We start from the raw sequence: 23,288 nt of genomic DNA, 5'->3' as shown, positions 1-23,288 counted from the left end.
TATATAAAAAAATTTGACTGGGTAGGGTACTATTGCACTAATCTGGCATACAGTAGACCTGACTGGATATCCTCATGGACTGCCATGTGTCGAGTGTGAAATGGTTGGCAAATTGCATAGATGGATGTAGGATGCCTACGTGGCACTGACATAGGTGTCAACATGGCACTGTCCTTTATGGCTCACTGAGCTAGTGATGTGGCTTCAACCACATGTCTACTTTGGGAGTGTACCACATGGAATAATCTAATTCATTGCTCAATTTACTTGGGCCTCATCGATTTCAATTTTTTGACACCAAAATTAAGAGTTTGTTGTCGCTAAGTTTTAAAAAAAATGGTAGGTGGGCTATTAAGTTTAGTCCCACATGCAAGGGATATGGAAACTTGCGGTTATTTAAAAACCTAAACCCACAATGCATAAAGTAAAAGGACCTACCAGGATATGTTGAGCTCACTGCTGACACGCCAAGGTTGGTTGGTATTTGGTAAAGCACCTCACCAAAATTTAGTGTGACTGCTGCTAAATTTGGAAGGTCTGGCTCAAAATTTGCTAGAAAATATTAAGCCACCTACAAATGAATAAAAATATTCCCTACGGAATATACAACGTGCAAGGCTGAGAGTTGATAGCTTGGTACCTATGTGCTAAAAAAAATTTCTCTGGATTTCTCTGCACTCCCAGCTGGGCAATTAATCCAAAAAAAAATTCTCCCAAAAATATAGACAAATTGTAGGGAAAATGTTGAATTACAAATCTGAAAATGAATTAATCAAATCGAAAAAAGATCATACCCACCTTTGCAAATCAGGCCTCGTGTTCCAATTTGCAAAAAAATGTGCCTCCCAGTTGACTATGGCCTAAAATAGGAAAATTTATAGTCAATCTTCACTAAATTGTCACTCCAAATGCAATGGCGAGGTTTGCTTCAGCTCTAGATGTTGCCCATTGTAGGTGATGCTCCATATCTAAATTAGGTCCCTTAAAGAGATGAAGCAATGAGGTTTCCAATGGCTATGTGATGAGTATCTCCCTCAACTTTGATACCATGTAAGAATCTACCTTAGTGTAGAATTCACCCAAGACCAAGGAACTCAAAACACAAGCACAAATTAGACTAGAGTATGATCAGAATAACTGTATAGTATTCAATACAATGTACAAGTACACTAGGAGTGCCTGAATATAAAGGCCTCTGAGATGCATCTAGAATGCCTTAGAATTAGCATCATGATAAGTCCTACAACCAGGCACATGTCCACTAGATATGGGTTATCCTCCATTAAGCACGAAAGTAAGTGCAATGATGAGAGGATAATCCTACAATGGTATGACATGCTAATCAGTGTTATAGACAACATGTGCTAAATTAGGAGTGTGAATAACTCTACTTTCTACATGACAACTCAGTGAATGATGCAAACTCCTATGTTGTAGACACCATGTGCACAATTAGAGTTGCGTACTTCTATGTTGTCAACATGACAACCCAAAAAGGTGCACAAATTCCTAAGTATCTCATAAAGAGAAATAATAAAATAATGCACTAACCTAAGTAAACTTAAGTAAAGTTTAAATAGTAAATACCTATTTACACCAAAACAGAGAAAACAAGTCCAATCTTTTTTACTAGATCAAAAGCAAAGAGTAAAAATGAGAGCATTTGTGATTATCTTGCACTTACTTTGCATACACTTGGTTAAAAGATAAACTTTTGAGGTAACTACTCACTTTTTGGTGCAGGTCTTACTTGGTTATTACACCCTAACCTTGGTTGTCTCATAGGGAGTTTCTCATTTCATTGCTAAAAATAATGCATGTCAAAGACCTTGCTTGCTAAAAGGTCTACTAATAGTCATTTGCAGGGCTTCCCAAACCAAATAAATAAAAAAACAAGTGTATTTTATTTCATGTATTTTTGTGTGCAAAAATATTACTAGTTGTTCTTGTTTGATAGTCACATAAAACTTGCACTCGAGATCTCTTGGTGGTAGGAAAGTATGCTTTTCACCCTTTTGTTGAATCAGAAACCTTCACCCACCTTTAGATTTTGAACGTAAGTGAGTTGATTGAGCTTCTTGTTGTGTTTAAGGGAAATCCTTAGAATAGGAGAGTATTATCTTCACACTTGTGATGAATTAGAAATCTTGATCTCCAAAAGTTGATCCATTTTGTGTAGTTTAGAATCCTTTAGTGGGCCTATTCTTTAGAGATCAAGAGAAAAAACCCAAGTGGGGGCAAGAAAACCCAACTCTTTCAACCCACTATAAACTCAAGGCTATCAAGGACACAAAACCTTGGTAGACATAGTGCTTGTCTTCATCTAGTGGAATTACAAATGGGATTGTGACCATGAGAAAATCACTAGGTGAGAATGTTTAAGGTACTCGTATGGTCACAAGGTTCGTTACTTATCATATGATAAGGTGTCCCATATCAGGAGCAAGAGGAGTGTTATTGTAAGAATTTTCCTTAGGGAAAAATAACACCAAGATCAAGAAGCTCAAGCACTAGCACAATATGGACCAATAATGGATGATCATAATAACAATAATGAGAATTAATACACACAAGAATTTCCTATATATAAAGGCATCTAGAATGACTAGGATTTAGCAAAGTGATAAGCCTCACAACTGAGCACATGTCCACCAAGAGTGGATTATCCTCCATTTAGCACAAGAGTTTGTGCAATGATGAGAGGATAATCTTACATAGGTATATCTCTTAAAGGGATGTTGTAGACACCATGTGCTCAATTGGAGTGCAAACAACTATGTTGTCTACATGACAACTCAGATGAATTTGTAAACTCTTGTGTTGTCAACAAGACAACTCATATAACTATGCATACTCCTAGGTGTCTATATAATAATGCATTTAATCTAAGTAAACTTAAGTAAAGTGTAATAATAATTAATTATTTACACTAACAGTTATGAATGGAAGCCCTTACTAAGAACCCAGGATAGAAACTACCTTACTTTACCACTCAACATCTTGGTACAAGGACTAATCCTAGTGGATTACCTATATCACCCCAAGATTTTACACTCACCATTTGTGTCCCTTTGGTTATGCAAATGTAATCTCCATGACAAAGTGAAAATCTCTTATGAGTAACTACTTGGTGTGAGGTGAAGGGGAATCAAGTGTGGGTCAAGTTGTTGAGCAGTGAATCGTGTCCTTTAGGTAGATATTGCTTTATGTGATCTTGAATGTGCTAGATCCATCAAATTATTTTGAACATACACATGACAATAGTTCTAGGGATGTATTTTGAAATCTCACATATTCTTGTATCATGAAAGGTTGCTTTGTCCCTTGCTTGATTTTTTTAAGACTACTCCATGTGTCACATCTTGCTTTTGAAAATTGAACTTTCTATGCTATCAACTTTGTCAACCAAGTCAAAACATCAAGTCTAAACATTTTTCTTGTGTTGCTTACTACATAGTTTCATGATTTGACTTTGATTTTATATGTCTCTAGTGCTTGAATATTCTTAATTTAGTTTTTTGTCTTTCCCACCTTCTTCATCTATGTCCTCCTTCTAAGACCCTCTTTTGCTAAAGGTTACCTTGATCTATTGACTACACTCCTTGATTGGAATATTTGTTCACTTGTTTTTTCTTATCTATCTACTTGGCTATTTGGGCTTCTTACCTAGCTCTTGACTTGAGTTGCTAGTGTCATAATCTTCTTAGACACTTTACTTGATAAGTCTCTTGTTCATTGCTACCTCTATTTGACAAGTGAACACTCTACCTCTCTAGTTTGTACATCAATTTATCTTGTGTTACCTTATTATCTTCCTCTAATCTCCTTCATGCTTGATTTTCTATCTACCACTATGGGCTTCAAACCTTGTGCTACCAAACCTCAACCAATTCTAGGTGATCGTGAGGTCTTCTATGCTAATAGAGAGTTTCAAGATCTATACACTTAATACATAGAGCTAGAAGAGAAAAATGATCCTACTTACCTTCATCTTACTAAGTGCATTGTGGGAATGCACTCTAAATTTGAAAAAAATGATAGAGGAGAATATTGCATCATTACATGAATCTTCCTTAGGGCCTTTACATGCATGTGAGTCACCTTTTTTAAGGTCATCTTCTTCTTCTTGGTCTACATGCTCTACTACAAGACATAAATTATCTTCACCTATTGTATCTAAAGACCTCTTTAGAGGGCTAGCAAGTAAAAACTCCTTGAAGTCTATGCCAAACTTTCATGACAAGCCTATCATTGACCAATATTATGAAGACATGGATGCATGATATGCACTTGAGAAGAAACAAAAAGAGCCCAGACATACTTTTGAGATGAATTTTACTCCCTTGTAAGATTCTTATGACATCATATTGAAAATTCTCCTTGCTAATGAGCTCATCACATTTCCTATGACTAGCTATGGAAACCCATTCTTATCATTGACATAATGAGCATAGTAATTCAGATTGCATTGAGCTGAAAAATTAAATACAAGATCTTATTGATGATGGGATTGTTAATACCTCTAATGACTCATGTGATGAGGATACTTCTCTTGAGCAAGATCATTTTATGAACTTATGACTAGTGATGGTCTCCTAGACACCCCTACTTGTTCCAACAATCTTGAACCTCTTAAAGCTTCAAAGCTTTTAAACATACCACCATCAAATAAAGAACCTAATGCTTTCCACGTTGACTATGCCTATCTGCAAGGGCTGCCTCTAAAAGAAACTCAAGCTAACCTTCACTTGGAAGCAAACCTTTTCCATGCTACAAAGGCTAAAGATCCTCAACCTCCATGCAATTCTATGCATACTATGCCTACGTCAGCTAGTCTTTCATTATCTCTTCAAAATTATATCATGCAAACCTCATATTGTCCCTTGTCCTTAGAAGTGTCTCCATGTCAAGAGGACTCTCAAAAAGAAAAATATATAAATGTCAAGAAAGATCAAGATCAAGCACCCTTTAATCTCTTTCAAAAAATTTCCCCTTCATATCCTATCCACCTCCTAAGTATTATGAAGACATCACTTCCACTATTTCCATTGAGCTTACTAAAAATCATGAGAAAAGTTATATGCCTATGCTATCCAAAGAAACTTGTCAAGATCAAAGTATGCCTTTTTGTTCTACTTCTCCACATCAACTTCAAAACTATGCTCAAGCTTCAAATGCTCTTACTAAAATAATTTCTCCTATCAAAGCTACTCATGAGTCTATTGATGGCCTTGGTCACATCGCTCACTCTAAAGATGTTGATATCCTTATCCATTTTCCCTTTGCATCTTCTAAATCTATCCTTGGTCCTTATCCATCTAAGCTAAAGTCTTCAAATCTTCCATCCATATTGGGACCTTATGTCCCTTCATCTCCTACACCTTCCACTTATAGCTCTCCTATTGTACCTCAAGATCAAATAAGAAATTTATCCTTGAAAATTATCCATCCACTCAAACATCTAAACCAATCATAGCATCCTTATCCATCCATAATTCCCAAGTCTTTTTGAATAAATTTGGATGATCAACATAGGAAATACAAGAATCCATTGACAAATAAAGATCACTATGTCTCATCTAATAAACATGTGAATAAAAAGAAGAAAAAAATATTCAATAGGTCACAAATGTCCACTAACCAAAGAGATAAATCAAAGAAAATATGGGTTCCTAAACTCATTATTGAATAAATGTGTTCTAAATTATCTGAAGGAAAATCTATAGCTCTATGGATTCCCAAGTCTCTATTGAAAGACTTGAATATTGAACATAAATCTAAGTTAAAATTCAAGCTTCCAAAGGCTTCCACTCCATCTTCTTCTAAACATATTCCTCAAAAGCTTTCAAAGCCTTCCACTCCATCTTCCTCCAAGATTACTCTACCACTTCATACATCTAAACCTCAAGCTATTTCCTCCATGATCCCTTTATCGATATTCCATCGCCCTTTATGGTGTGTTTCAATGTTGATCTTGCCAACTTTTTCATCTACCCTTATGCAATCCTTTCAAGCCTACACTTGTATGCTATACATACTCCTATGATCCTTTCAAGACATGAATTCTTATCCTCCACATACTTATCCTACTACCATCTCTCTTCCTTCACCCTATCAACATCTTTGAGCATACTTATCTATGGTATTGGCTTATTAGGACTTATCTTTCCTATAGGAGCACTATCCAAATTTAAAAATCTTGAACTCTTTCTTTAAAAAATTATTTTAAAAGACAAAAAGAAAAAAAGAAAAAAGAAAAAATGTTCCTTGGTAAAAACTACTTCTTGTGGCACCTTGGTAGCAAAAGTTAAGAGAAATGAATCCGTTCTATGGTGAAAAGAACTTCTTGTGGAACCTTGGATAAATACCATGAAAAAAACTTGGTAAAGTGTCATGCATAATTCTTCCACCATTCATCTATTCCTTCTTCCTCTTTGACCTTGACAATGTTGAGCTATCCTTGCAAATTGGCTATCTTGTTCATCAACTTACCTATTATTCTTTCTCATTCACTCATAGCCTTCATATCCAACTTTATTATTATTTCTATATCCCATCACTATCCTATCTATTTGACCCCTTGGTCTTGATCACAATAAAGAAAAACATGGCTCTTAGGCCTCTTGGCATGTCTACTCTCTTGGATTACATGCTTTCATGCTATCTCGTTTATTGTCTTCCACTACTTATACCATATAATATCTCACTTTTTGGCTTCACTACTTACCCTACATGCTATATTTCTCATTTCTTCCATTTCTTATCCAAAACTTTCTTTATGTGGCTATCTTTCCCTAGCTTGGGTACTCTTGAGGAGTTAGTCCTTGAGGATCACTTTGACTTGCTTCATTTTTTCTTTCTTATGCATCTTATCCACTTGGTTTCTACTCCATATTCTACACCTTGCTAGACATTGGGACAACTTATGTGATCTTTCTTGAGAACTAGTAATCTCTAAATCATTATTAAAAAATCCTTAAAAAATCATATATGATGCTGAAAAATCCTAAAATTTCTAAAAAAAGTCTTCAAAAAAATCTACCAAGTGGTGAAAACTTGGAAATGAGCACTACTTGAGAACCTTGCATCTATGTCTATTAGTCTCATTCATTTCACAACACATTTCCTAGCTTGGAATTATCTCTTGTCCCCATCATAGGGGCACAGTTGCTTAGCTTGTAAGGGTCTCCTTGTGCATTAGGGTTTCCTTGGCAACTCGTGTAAACAATGTTCCTCAACTCTACCCCCTTGACATCAAGTGTTTCTCAAAAAAATTTGGATAGTGTACCTATAGTCTAGGGTGCTATGATATTTATCACTATTAGATTCAAATTTTGAAGAAATGGCCATGTCACATTCACACACACACTTAAACAATATAACTCAATGAGCTATAATGAACTTTACCTTCTTTGTGTTTTTTATGGTGATTTCTTTGCTAAGTGTTCCCTCCCTAATAGTCTTTTAAGGATTTCATGGACTAGAAGACTGGGGTCATGGGGCATGTTTACTTTCTTTTTGCTTGTGGGTATACTTTGTTATTCTAAGGTGTTTAGAGAATTCATGATTGTCCTACTTCACACTTTGACTTACAACATATCATCCTTGTCTATTTTTGCAAGATCACACTCAAGGGTTATCCCGACACTTATACCTTGATAAATGTGTAATCTTTCTATAATAAACTTATGGAATCTAACTACATTAATCATCTTTACTTACATGTCTTTGATGCATAGGTTGGATTCCCATACTTTTATCCAATATAGATCATATTTATAACCTCATAGTTTATGTTATTGATGATTGTATGATCTTCCAATATCCCTAATTACACTTGATGATAAAAACTAGGACCTACTTATGTAACCCTTGCAGGTACACCTTTTCATACTAGCTTGTATTCTAGGGTTCATTCTAGCTTAGCTTTACATTTTTCATATTGAGAGAGCTCTCTTCTTTATCTTTCATGGGCTTGTTAGCTAGTTGCATTCATCCTTTTCTTGCTTCTTCTCGATCTTATCTTATCTCTTCTTTCCTATTTCTCTCTTCTTTTCTATCTTATCATCTCATCTATTCTTTTGACCTATCTTTTATAATCTTGACATCCTGGATCCATTTTTGGGATCGAAATCCAAATTTGGGTTCATCTTGCTAGTCAAAATTTCTTCCTTCTTCTATGTAGTTGGATGACCTATTGAGGTTTAATTTTTGAATTTTCTTAGGGGCAATCATCAATTCTTCATTTCTTCATCATTTTTACTCTCTTTCACTCTTCACTTTCATTTCTATTTCATCTCATTTCATCTTTCTTATTTCTTTGACCTAATTCTTATGATTTATCTTTCTTGGTAAAACTTAGTCAAACTATGGCATATCTTCATTATTGGGTGGTCACTTTTTGGTCTTAATCTCTTATCTATCATCATGAACTTTTCTTTGTTCTGATTTGATCAAATCTAGCTTATTTCTACATCTCCTCTATCTCATTTTGATTTCAATCATGAGGGGCAAGAATATTCTATCATTGTTGTAAATTTCTTTTTGCTACAATTATATGTTTAATCTTGATCTATCTTCTTTCTTTTCATAACATATTAGTTCTCATCTTGGGTACTATTATTGTCTCTTCTCTCTCCAAATGTTATGTATTATTTCTAAATAGATTATGCATTCAGGATCTGTAATCTCTCTATGCTTTGTTCTTTAGAGTAAGATCTCTCTATCATCTTGAATTATTCATTCTTTGATGTAATCTGTTGCTAGACCGATCACACATTAGTCAATGAGGGGAAAATGGAATCACCCAAAAATGGCCATCTAGACTATGATCCCCCTTTCTAGAATTTTTGCATAATTTATCTAATGTATATCCTTGATCAAATCTCCAAAATTCCATTGATTTGATTTTATCCTATAGTTTTACCGCTTTATCCTAAGTTCATATTTAATTAAAATAACATGTCCCCCTTTTAATTAAATAATATTCCCCAATCATCTCTTATCCTAAGTTGCACACACAAAAGCATTTCCCTTATTTAAAAATAAAAGAAGAGATATTTTGTCCCACATGGCGGACAAAAGTCAACTCTTCATCATGATTGGTGGAAATTCTTGTGCACATGGATCACTCCCACTTTAATATTCCACCCTTGATCACATGCATCTTTTCTCATGATTTCTATTGTCAATTTCTCTTTAAAAGGGAGAGCTCTCTCCTTCCTTCATAACTCCACTCTTTTACTAATATTATGCTACAAGATTGAAAATCTCGTACTTGTGGAGCTCCTCTTATTCTATATTTTATTCTTTATTCTTCATACTTCTCATTCATTCTAGTTTCTCTCCATGCTTATATATTAAATCAATCTAGTCTAAATAGAGGTTGTAATACTTATTTTCTAGTTTAACTTAATTCTACTTTCTCTCATTTAGCTTTTATTTGCATTACATTCATTCTAGATTGTTGGATCCTAGCATTCTTGCTCCAATCTTTAAATCTCTCATTCTATGGTGCACCTTTCAAGGGTTTCATAGTTTGGTTCATTTCAGAGCCACCATCTCATAGTCTTTGTACATTATAGATAAAGAGCTTTTAGTTGCCTCTTGAGATGCACTCTTTCATGTGTATTCTCAAGAATAATGGTTTATAGAAGTGTGAGATGTTTTGTACACACATTAGTACCTTTCCTTTTCCAAAAATTTCTCTTGAGTCTAATCCTTAAGCCTCTGGATCTATGTGTGTAATCCTTCCATTACTTTATTATCAATTGATATCTTCTCAATCTAGTCTTTGAGCTTGTCTAGCTCCTCAGTAGTATATACTTCCATCAACATTCGATACCTTTGACCTTTGATTGATTTAAGAGCCTGTAAGTCATTTTCCCAAGTATGAACCTCATCCATTAGCCCAAAATCTTGGCTCACTATAGAAGCCAACTTGTTGACACTAGACTAGATGTGGTACAACAAGTTTAAATTACATTGTATTATATGTACACCTTTCTCCTCAAAATTGTCATGCCATTGCTAATATGCTTCAAAAAATGGATCTAGTTGTGTTACCCATATTCATCTTTTCTCTAATGTCACCATAAGAGTAATCTCTATATTTTCTAGGTCAATTGGGCCATAAGTTCATGCAAATAGCCTCTTAATAGCTCATTTTTCTTTCACTTTGGTTGTGTCTACTAGTTTGCCTCACAATAGGTATGTGCTAATCATGCCCAAGGCCTTGCTTAGGAATATTTTGTTAAATATAAGGATTAATTATCCCACCATGAGGTGCATTTAATCTATCAACCTAGGGATGCATACTTGAAATGGTTGGCACGGTATGTGCACTAGGTTTCTTGAGTCATTATGCTTATGCCACAAGAAAGTAAAATGCATGCAAAGAACCTACACTTGTGCTACAAGAAAGTAACACTTAATTGTTTACTGAAACTAATGCTAGAAATACAACTCTATGCTAACCTATATTTCAACTCAAACCATCCACTATAACTACTCTTGTAGATGCTACAGGAAGAAACTTATAACTTCTACCTAAAATACTGGAAATGTTGGAAGTAAATCTACACTACTCTAATTTAATCCACCTCCCAAGTGGGCCCCCTTCATTGGCTTCTTCTAATCTACTAACACAGAATGTAACCCAAGAATTACTTCATTATATTTCAAAACTCCTTATATAAGAACAATGCATAAAACTATTAAACAACTCACTACAAGAGTCAACAATGTTTTTCTATAAACTTTTCTCAACATCCAAAACTATTGATCCAATCCCTATAAATAGAGGATCGACACTTATTCTAAAATAAGAAAGAAAACTAACTAACTAAAAATTTAACAGAGAAGAAGAAGGAAATATAACAGCTCGTGATATAAGCAATAAAGTTTGGGTAACCAATTCAACATAATAGTAAATGTAGAGAGAATATAGAAACATTTCATCCCTACATTCCTAGAATAATAGCTCCTCCTTTGTAGTAGTCATGTCTGTCAATGTCATTATGATTCTTCCACCGTAGCTAGGCCTTGATGCTCCTTCTTGAATGTTGTTGACCATTCTCTAGCTTCTCCCTTTCCTAACAAATTAGTTGTGATGTAAAAATATTCATGCAAATAATTATAATCAAATTGAATCCAAATATTAGAACATTCTTTCCAATGGTTATATGAAATACTGCATTATATGTATAATATTGGCAAAATATGACATAACTATCTACCCATGGGTTAACGGTTCTATGTGGACTTTATCATAAGTTCTGCTGGGTATAAGTTCACAAATTTCCTAGTAGTATTAAAAATAGAGTATTAAATTAACATAAAATAGAGGCAATAATTAGCCTCATCATCTACCGTGGGTCTTCCCAACATGACCTTCTTGATTTGGTAGTCTTTAGGAGTCAATTTTTTGGTGTCAGTGTGTAGAACATGAATTTTGATATGTGCAAGAAATTCTTGATCTTGGTTCTTCATTATGAAGTCCAGTGTTTGTGCATCACTTGTAGGTGGCTCAAGCTTCATGATTGCCTTTACTAATTCCCTCCTTGGCTATTAGGTTCATCTACCTCTTTTGGCATAACATAACCTCCCTCTTGAACCATATTAGTGTGGCACCCATGGGAGACATGTACTTGGCTAAAGAGGTTGGTCCTATTGTAGGCTCCTTCCCCTTATTAGTCCTCTCTATAGTCTTCTCCTATCAAGAAAGATCTCCAGTTTGAGTCTCTGTGTCTACTTGGGCTAAGGTCCTAGCCTCTATATCTTGAGGAGTTTTTTGAGGCTCTTCAAGTATTTTTCCTTCCTTAGATACTTCATTGACATGTAGCTGACTAAGCTCCCTTTCCTCTATCTCTTGTTATTCTTCTTGTGTAATCTTAGGAAGTGGAGTCATTGAATTTTTATCCAAAAATTTCAAATCACGATATGGTGGTGGTGGAATTCCTAGATGTCCTTAAGGTAGAGGTGGAAATTGATTCCATACCTCTCCTAAGGGTTCACTCATGGGAGTATCTCTTATTTTCTCTCCCACCATCTCAATTGTCCACTAGCATGAAGTCAAAGACATCAGTTTCTTTACCTTCCATATCATCTATCCATTTTTTTTGTTCATCTTCTAATGTTGATACCTAAATAGGCTCCCTTGGAGCAAATTGAGGTGTCATTATGGAGCTTCTTCTCCTCTATTCCTCTATGGCCTTAGCCAAGTAGGTCCTTTATCTTAAGGGGAAAAATTCAATTTTCTCCCCTTGCTCTTCACCCTCTGCTCTGGGATGGTCTCAAGCACTTATGGTGATAGATTTTTTTCCTTCTTTAGCCTACTTCTCTGTATTCCCACCATAGTTCATTCAATTCTTTCCTTCTTTGGAGGAAAGGGTAGGCTTCTTCCTCTTGAGTTGCTACTAGTGGCACCATATTATCTTCTGCATGTTCTTCCTTTGGTTGTTTTAGTTATGGACGTGATTGTGGTTCTTGGGCTAGCTCTTGTGCAGGCTTAGCTTGAGTCTCATCTTGTTGAGGTTGTACCTTTTCTTTCTTCTCTTGAGCTTGAGTTGTTTTCTCCCTTGCCTTAGAATATATTCTCTTCCTTTTTGTACCCCTATCATCTTAAAAGTACTCAATCTCTCACTTATCCTGGTGTACCATTTCTAGCCTTACTGGGGATTGAGTGGGGAAGGTTAGTACTATGAGTTTCACACCTTTACCTTTAATTGGTTGTCTTATAGCTTATAGGGGTATGGCCTGTAGATCTAGGTCTATTTTGAATAGATTTTGATCTGTTTTTTTGTCAACTAGATTATGTGCCTAGCCTGATGATTTTTATCAGCATTCTCATCCCTCCCTATTTTAGCATTCATTATAGGTCGATCATACATTTTATCACTATTGTATAATGGATCCATGACATCTTTGGTGTCCTTTTCCACATCCTCAAGAGGGTTCTTTATCTTTAGTACCTTTTCTTCTAAATATAGACTCATCCTACAATATTCCATTATATGAACATCAAAGTCATCTATAATGTTCTTCTAGTGGTCCTCCAATGCATCTTCATGTACAACCTCTTTCCCTACCAGGTGGTGTACCATGCTAATGTTTTCAAAGCATGGGTGAGGGGAGTTGTATTTTTCCAAGGGATATTGATCCCACTTAGAGTCAAAGGTGACAATATCTTGATTTTTTATCACCTCAAAAGCACCAATTGTGATGGTCCAAGCCCATGTTTTCTTATGTTCTCTTCTCACTTTATCATATGCAAAAGTTATTTGTGCAATTTTTTAGTAGGATGAGCCTATCAGATAGGTATCTTGGGAGCTTCTTTGGGCATAAAAGAGTACTAGCTACCCTAATATAGGTTAAGGTTTTGAAATCAGTGTAATAGGTGCCAATTTTTGTAATCCTAGCTGCTACCTCTACTAACATTCTTTTGGCGTAATCACTTTAAATAAACTTGATGATTGCAAAGATGAAATTGTCATTCACCACCTTGTATTCCACACTTTGAAGTGGGATATTTTTCTTCACCAATTTTGGACATACCTAATAGGGCCAAGTGGGGGTGTACTCATGTACACCTCATGGATGTGTGTATGTGTGCACCTTCATTGAGTGCTAACCTTGTGCTAGTTGTATGTGCAAGGAAGTGGCAGGAGGTAGAGTAGCACAACGGGGATTAGTACACCTCATGGATGTGTGTATGTGGATACCTTCATTGAGTTCTCACCTTGTGTTAGTTGTATGTGGAAGGAAGTGGTAGGACGTAGAGCAACACAACGAGGACAAGTGTGGAGGTGCTGACTAAAGAGGTCGTGGAAGTGAAGTCAAGAAAAAGGAGGGGGTTTGGGGTATTATTTAGACTACAAACTTAGTGCACACCTCCATGGATGTGCACCTTTACAGGTGTGCATCCTCCAAATTTGCACATGTGTGCATTAAGTGCACATGCATAGGTACACTAGTGTGCACTTAAAACACTTTTTTCCAAAAAGTATTTCTTTTTCCTTCTTTTTTGATTCTTGGGCCTCCGCAATCAAATATTAGGTTTGGACCTAGACAGACTCCTAGGGGAGTCAAGAAGTGACCCAGACTCCAGATTAGGAGATTGGTAGGCAAAATTTTGCCAGGGGGTCCCCATATCTAGGAGAAATGGGGTGTGCATTGTGAGACCACAAAAATACACAGAATAGATAAAAAGAGGAGAAAAGCAAGCATATCTAGAACTACAGGTGGAGAACAAGAAAGGATAAAAAGAAAACTAGCCAGATATACGACGATGCCATCATCCACATGCTCTATCACCAAATTTGAAGAAAAAACTTCAACAAGCTCAACAGAAGATAAAAAGTCTCAAAGACAATTACAATGTACTCAATGACTCTAATGTTAAAAGGAGATTGTTCAAATGAAGAAGATTGATGAAACCTATCATGGAAGAATCCTTATTTTTTCATTGATTGTCAAACCTGCTACTTGTTGGTAAGACAATTGCTTACTTTTGTTTGAATGTTATTATTTGTTTGATTGATGAAGAGGATTTGAAAAGAAAGAATAACAAGAGAACCTAGAGAAAGGTTGAGTTATATGGTGTATAAAAGGATCACTAAGACCAAGCAATACATTGATGATATAGTGTATTTTTTAGCTAGTTAAGGTTATAATGAAAGGATACTTGAGCAAAGACTAGAAGAAGGCTAAGTAAAGAAATGTTTGTCAAGCCCAACCAAGAAAATAGTGGAAGCTAATAAAGTCAATGTAGGTTGAGCAAAAAATTAGTTAAAGCCAAGTAGTAAGTTTAGTATGTGTCAAGCAACAATAAAGACTTAGTGTATACTAAGAAACCTAGTGTTGGTTGAGCATCAAAAGACAGTGTTTTCTGAGAAAATAGCTTGTTATTGCCAAGTGATAGTAAAATGAGTTAGATTGAAGATTTGAAAAATCAAAGCCAACAAAGTTGATTTCTTGAATTGTGTGAAGAGTGTGGAAGATAACTATGATGAGTTGGTGGCATAGGATTTAAGATAAACCATTTTGAGATGAATTTAAAGAGGATTGTAAAGGAATTTTCTAGAGGCAATAAAATGGAAAGATGGGGAGATTCAATGAATCTGACCTAACCCTAAAATGGATGATTGTGGTTAAGTGGAAAAAGACCTAAATTCTCTATATAAGGAGATAGCATGCCAAGAGAAACTTGTCATGTGTGAGAACCTGAGAAAGAAAAGAAGTATAGGATGTTGCTTCATATGGTGGCCAAATGAAAGAGTCTGCAGTTGGCATACAAAGAAAGAAGGCTTAAGGAGATGAAGGCTAGAAGGGTGAACAAGGTATTAGAGATGAAGAGGATGAATGCCAAGTAGAATAGACAACTAAATATGAGATCTATAATCTACAAATGAGTTGTTATTGCTATCAGATCAAGTCATGTTGTTACTCTCTAATAATTGTATCATTCTAGATAAATCCTTTGGACTAAGGTCGACCTAAAAGACATTAGTAAATGCTTTAATAAGGTGACATTCTAATGGAATTTTTTAAAGTTCTCTAACAAGGCTCACTTCTAATAGGGTGATTGAAATCCTTTAACTAAGTCATATTTAATAGAGTGAATTGTAACCTTTAATAGGGTTGGCTCCTTATAGGGCTCACTTCAGAAAAGTGAAAATTGGTAGCATGTTACTAGTGGTTTTTTCCAAATTGCACATAAAATCCTTCAGTAAAAATGTTTGATTAATTTTGTGGTGTTGCATGTTTACATTTTTGCAAAGTTATTTTGACTTAGGATAGAAATATGCAAATGTTTAAGATATTGAATGATCAATGCATGCATAAGTATAAGTTGAAGTACTAAAAAAAATTATTTGTACATTTGGACCTTGGATAATTGATTGATTCAACCCCCCCCCCCCCCCCCCCCCCCCCTGCCCCTCTCTCAATTATTCTAAATAGTCCAACAATTGTATCAAAGCACCAAGTGCTTGTAAAGGAAAAATTTTGAAGTTGCCTAAAGCTAAAGATCAAGATGTTCAGAAAGGGGGTGTCAAAATTAAACCAGGAAAACTTTCCTGCATGGAAATGTTTGATGAAGCTACATCTAGGATGTCTTGGAGATTATGCACAATCAACTATCACCACTAAGCATGTTGATCAAACTAAAGCCCCAACTCCAAAACAATTCAATCAGAAGAAGAAACACAATAAGGAAATGTTGAGATTGCATGTGCCCTAAGATATTAATAGTTTGATGACATCAAAGGATATGATTATGCAAATAATATGCAGGATGCCCTATAAGAGATCTATGGAGGAGACAAGAATGTGCTAAGAGATAAAGCTGAAAGTCTTAGGGGAAAATTTTATGAAATGAGAATGCAAGAAGGTGAGAATATAGTCCAGTATCTTGCAAGGATCAAAGATGTTAATGCAATTTGAGGATCTAATGGATAGATTAAAGATGAGACTATGATCAGCAAAGTAATGAGAACCTTGTTGCCTATCTATGTTATTAGATTCTCTTCTATACAAGAACTAAGGTGTACTCTAGTAGTAATCTAACCCTTAAAGGACTGGGTGGAAGACTCGCTACTTTTGAAATTTCAAAATCTGATAATTTCAAATCTTTGAATGTTGAATCTTCTTTTAAAGATAAACTGACACTAAAAGAACCAAAAGATAAGAAAAAGAAAAACTTCAAACCTATTGCTAGTGATAGTGATAGAGATGATGAAGAGCTAGAAAAACTAGAAGCACTTTTGGCTAGGAAATTTCATAGAGGAAAAGGAAAATACAAAGGTAAGTTACCCATCATATGTTTTAATTGTAATGAGGTTGGTCATATTGTAGCAAGATTTCCTAAAAATTCAAATAGAAAGAATGAATACAAATACAAAGGTAGAAAAGATGATAGTAACAAAGGCTACAATGACAAGGGAAAGAAGGCTTATTACATTGTTGAAGAAGAATCCAATAATGAATCAAAGATCATGATGATGAAATTGTCTATGTTGCCATGAAAAATGATTCTGATGAAGATGGGCAACTAAATTGATATCTTATGTGAATAAAAGTGGTAGATGAATCATTGAGAGTGGATGTTCACATCACATGAATGGAGACAAAAGTAAGTTCATTACCCTTGAGTATTACGATGGAAATAGTGTTAAATTTGGTAATGATGCACCATATCTGATAAAAGGAAAATAATCAATAAGATTGACAGAAAAGATCATGTGTGACAATGCTTACTATTTAGAAGGACTTAGCTATAATTTGTTAAGTGTGTCATAATTGAATAGTTTGGGTTGCAAAGTTGAATTTGATAATAGGAAGGCTAAGATTTATGACACTGATGGAAAAGTAATTGGAAGTGGAGATCACACTAGAGGCCATCTATTTTATCTTGACATGAACGATGCTACTTGTCTTGTTGTAAAATTTGATGATGTGTGGCTATGGTACAAAAGGTTATATCATGTAAATTTTGACAATTTGGTCAATATGAGTAAGATGAAAAGAACCAGAGGTTTGCTAAAACTAAAGAAACCCGATAATTTTATTTGCAAATAATGTTAGTTAGGCAAGATGACAAAGTATAATTTTAAAAGTAAGACTCATTCTTCAAAATAAATTATGGAATTAGTTCATACATATTTATGTGGACCAATTGATGTGCAAAGCTACAAAGGTGATAAGTATAGTATCCTCTTTGTTGATGATTACTCAAGAATGATGAGAGTAATGTTTTTAAAAGAAACATCTGATGCTTTTCAAAATTTTAATTGGTATCTAGCAAGAATTGAAAAGGAAACTAGTAAAAGCTTGAAATGTCTAAGATCTAATAGAGGTGGAGATTTTACATCAGATATGTTTAAAAACTTCTACAATGATAGAGGAATCAAGAGACAAAATTTTGCACATAGGACCCCACCACAAAATGGGATTGCTAAAAGGAGGAACAAATTTATAATAGATTGTGCTAGAACACTGATGATGGAGAAGAATGTTGCTTTAAAATACTGGAGAGAAGTTGTCAGTATAGTTTTCTATACCTTAAACTAAGTACAAATCAATAAAGGTACAAATTCCACATGTTTTCAATTATGGTATGGATACTCACCCAATGTCAAATATTTTAAGGTATTTGGAATAGCTTTTACATTCTTAAGGACAATAGAAATGGTAAATTCAATGCAAAAAGTGAAAAAGGTATATTCCTAGGTTATTCCACAAGAAGTAAAGCTTATAAGTGTTTAAATACTAATACTAAAAATGTTGTGGAAAGTGTAAATGTAAAGTTTGATGAGTATACAAAAGTGCATGAAGATGAACCAAAGAAAGAACCTAAAAATTACATAACCTTTATGTACTACTATGAAGACATGTCTGCTAATGCTAATAATTTTGCAAACCTATAATGCCCCACCAAGGGATCCAAAAGAATTAACCTAAAATTTTACTAAGTTTTCCAAACAATTTTTTTTTTTAACATGAAAGATAAACCATTTTTATCAAACACATAGTAGCGAAAGTAATAACATACATAAAACTAAAAACATTCATAACAAGTTACATTCCTTAAGGATCCCAAGATGTTGAGTCACATTTGATCTAATTAATACTAAGTCTAACCACTACCACATCCACATGAAAGAATAAATAGAAAGTCCAATGTCCATAATATTCATTTTTTCCAAATGCCTATTTGAAATGTTCAATCATCCACTATACATGTCACAGGGTATGAAAGGCTTAAAAGAATATACATATGTAAAAATAAAGATACATTATCCTCATCAAATCCATGATACAAGTGCAATAAGGTAAATGAAACCAATAACATACATGATACATCCATCCATCAATAAAGATATAACAATCATCATAAAACACAACTAACTAAGTGCGCAATTCCTCCCAACCATCAATAGCATCATTAGACACCATCGTGGGCCATAGCCATCCCTCTACACGTAACATCCCAAGTCACCGAAGAGATCATCAACATTATCATAGTAGGGATGTCACTCCTAAAACATACTACAACATATGCAGAAGGAAATCTAACATGCTACAACATATGATAAAGAAATCTAACATGCAAGAATAAAGCATAAGATAATCCTACAAAGTAGATAATACCATCTATCACATGCTAATCTTCAATATAAAGAAACATGTCAGTAAATACATTCATCATAATGATCCAAGAATAGAAAGAAGGTAAATATCAATAAAGAATGATCCAACCATGGTGTCTACGGATGGATCTCAAATGGTAAGAGTGAAAAAGCACTACCACCTGACTGATGGGACCTAAATGGCCCACTCCCACCGTGCTAAGGAGATAATCTCAAGTTTGAAACAAGTTATCAAATCACATAACACAAATACTCTCTAAGTCCAAGAATCCTAAAAGTATGCTATCTCAAAGGTTCCAACACACAAACTGACATCTACTTCCAGAGGCACAGCAAAGACATGTAGGAAACCTACTATGCAAGCAGGAAAGTGCCATTGCATGGATCATGCTAGAGTTACCCTGGTAGTCCCTCAATAGACCTCGGCCCCCTAGTGATCCCTATGCAGCCACTAGTATCCTTTCATACTAACGAGGCATACTACAAAATGCAAGGTCGCAACCAAGTGTTCTCTCTACTCCCATCCTAGTCTGTACTAGCACTCAAGGCATGGGCAAGAACAAACAATTATCTTATTAGGTTCATTTAATCCCCATTTAGTGTAAATGTTTTCACTTATTAAAACAACTTACAATGAGTTACCCTGGCAGCCACTTAGGGCCTCGGCCCCCATTGCAAGCCACTTCCTAACACTACAAGTAGATAACCTACCCTAAGCTCATGGAATCATAAATCTCAAAATCACCACAGTCCTATACAAGTATTGGAAAAATACCAAAAGATAATCCACAATAAAAGAATCAAATCTCCATGAGCAACTGAAAAGCATCCAATGATAATCATAATATCCATCAGTTCTCAACAAGCAATCAAAAAGTATCTCAAAGTAATACTGATCGAAGACTCCAAAATGGTCAAGTCCAAAACATGTCACAACATGACAACATCAAGAATAAATCAACACTTCAGTCCCATCAAAGCAACTAGAAAGTAATCCAAGTATTATTGTTCGATGACTCAAAAATGGTTAAGTCAAGTCTCTCATGTACATACATCTCAGCTTCACACAGGAAGACTGATGTGCATCAATGAATAGTGAATACAAACATCTCATAGAGTACACCATCACATTACCATGGTTGGGTTTATAAAGATTAAGATCAAATAACATCAACATGCCATCACATTCACATAACCCCCAAGCCTCTGGTAACAACCTAAGACTGGTCAAATCTAGGACAAACCCCAAAACACATATAGCATAGAGAAACAAGATACAAATACATGTTTTGGTTTGCTTTTGCAATCACATGATTAAGCCAAATATGAGGTTTCAGTTTTCGTTTCAAGAATATCTCAAGTGTATAAGATTCTTCTACAAGTCAACCCATTTTTATTTTTTTGATTAATGCATAGAATTATCCTTTCATTATTTTAAAATAATTTTCTAAAATAATCAGAAGATAATTACTTACTTATTTTAATCATTAAACTAATTTTCATTGACTTTTAATAAAATCATTGCATTATTTTACTAAAATCAATGTTACTAATAATTAAATGAAACTCCCTTAATTCTAAGAGCATCTCCCATTATTCAAATCATAAAAATAATACTTATCAACTTTCAAATAATTAGTTTACAATTTCCTTCAAACACTTCAAGGACAATCATTTATTTAAAATAATCTTCGTGGATTTTAAGTAAAATCAATCTCATTAATAATTCAATTATTTAATTCCACTAAACACTTACTAATATCTCTTTTCTTTTATTTTCCCTCATTTAAAAAAAATCCATTTACTTAAATTGACTAATAATTAATTACACTTCTTCTACTATTAACTAATCTTAATTTAATTTAATTTAATTAGATTAGTTAATAAATCATATAAAACTAATGCATAATAATAAGATTCTATTTTAATTCGAACCTGAAACTTGAATCAATTTCCAAATCATGATTCTACTAAGGGAAGATTGTAATAATATTTTTAATTCCCATAACTGGATGAAACAATATGCATGCTTGAGTTACAAAATTGAAGATTCATTCATAGAGAATTATTCAGACACACATAACAGACACGATGAAGACAGGAAAAGAAAGAGCGTAATAAAATATGTAAAATAATCATGAGTTCCTACCTGGACACTAATGCTAATTTGCTACACCACAGAAAATTATAGAGAAGCTCCCCCTCTTAGAATCTTCTTCTTTTCAAAAATTCCTTCCTTCTCCAACATTCTCAATTCCTCCAAGAACCGAATTCCCAAGTGACTAGAAGCATGTAGAAGCATGCAGATGCATATAAGCATATTGAAACATACGAGCTTGAAGAAGCATATGAGGATGTAGAAGCATATGAGCTTCTCCAATGCATGTAAGCTTTTCCAAACACACTAGGAGAGCCTCTATATAAAGGCCTTTGAGATACATCTAGAATGTGTCTAGAAAGAACTAGGAGATAAGCATGAAAACTAAGCACGTAACTTCCACGACAAGAAGATAGACATGACGAGGTCTCTAGAATGTTGTAGACACCATGAGGTCAAATAATGTGCTAACTCCTAAGTGTAGACAACACATGCATAATTAGAGTGCAAACTCCTATGTTGTCAACATGACAACTCACAAGAGCTCGCATACTCCTATGTGAATAAATATTAAAATAATGCACATTAATTTATTTAATATTCAGTTGACTCCTTTTTAAATTAATTTATTAATTTCAAATCTCATGCACTCACTTTATTAAATCCACTTTTTTTATCTTAATATATTTTAATCACATGCACGCATCATGCGATCTAAAATCTTTTAATAATTTTAATATCTTTTCCACTTTTAAATTTATTTTTGAAACTTAATTGATAAAATATTTACTAACTTAAATAATAATATTATTTAGCATTTATTTAAAAATGAACTCTAAATTATTATTATTAAATTAAATAAATATTATCACGTTCCAAATTTAAACTTATAAATTTTATCTTAAAATTTAATTATCTTTATTTAATTAATTTCCCAATTAATTAAATAAAAATAAATATTAAAATATCATATTAATTTTCCATTTAATTACATCATTAATTAAATCTTTTAATTAGACTTAATTAATAAAAAATGCACCAAGAAATCATAAAGTAAAATACAAAAACCCATCAAAGCAAAACACATACAAAATCAAACTAAGGGGTTAATATCATGAATTATGTCATCTGATGTATTCGAAGGGTACTTGACTCAGATACTTGGACAAATGGCTTAAAGGGTTGGGATTTGGACTTGAGAATTTATCTCCCCTCTCTTACCATTGAGATAATGTGATAGGGTACGTGCTCATCCTGGTAATTTAGAGAAGTCGGTACCCGATACCTACAACCTACATAAAATCCATGCACGTACATACACAATATATACTAAGCTAAATAGGCAATGGCAGGAATTGGTGCATCATGTAGATCTCGACTAGCAGGTGACTATGACTCCCTTCGTTAACCATATCAGAAATGCCATACAGAAAGAAAAAAAATACGCACACCATACACATGCAAGTATGGGGTAAGCATCGATAAGAAAACACATATGATAATAAATCATCTAACTAATCATCATCAACAACTGCAAACACTAAAATAATCATCATACATACATGAACTATAAAGTACTAAGTAATCTCATCATATAATAAACTAAATGTAAAAACAATATCTGATAATCTCAAAACAACGCCACTATTAATCATCAACATAAAACTAGCCCTAAAAGAGTTCGGAAACAATAGAAAAATGTGAACTAGGGGTAGGCACTACAAAAGCAAGTTGCTAATAATCAAGAATCAATGATTGTTGATTCACATACAATGGATTTTGAGTTACATTTAGGAGCTGAGTTACATTTAGGAGCTGAGTTACAATCAAAAGTTGAGGTACATTCTGATACTAAGATCAATTTACATGAAAGAAATGTTGAGTTACCTAATAGAAAAGTGCATAGTGAATCTGAAATTGAACTTCATGAAAGACCCATGAAGAAAGGAAAATAGAGCAAAGATTGTCAAAGTATGTCAGAAGACATCATCCTGTTGGACAAACTATTGCAGATAAAGAAGATAGACGAATAACAAGGAATA

Source organism: Cupressus sempervirens, chromosome 3 (genome assembly GCF_028749045.1).
Source record: "Cupressus sempervirens isolate cs-2001-9-10 chromosome 3, ASM2874904v1, whole genome shotgun sequence".
Classification (NCBI taxonomy): Eukaryota; Viridiplantae; Streptophyta; class Pinopsida; order Cupressales; family Cupressaceae; genus Cupressus; species Cupressus sempervirens.
This window is presented reverse-complemented; position numbering follows the sequence as displayed.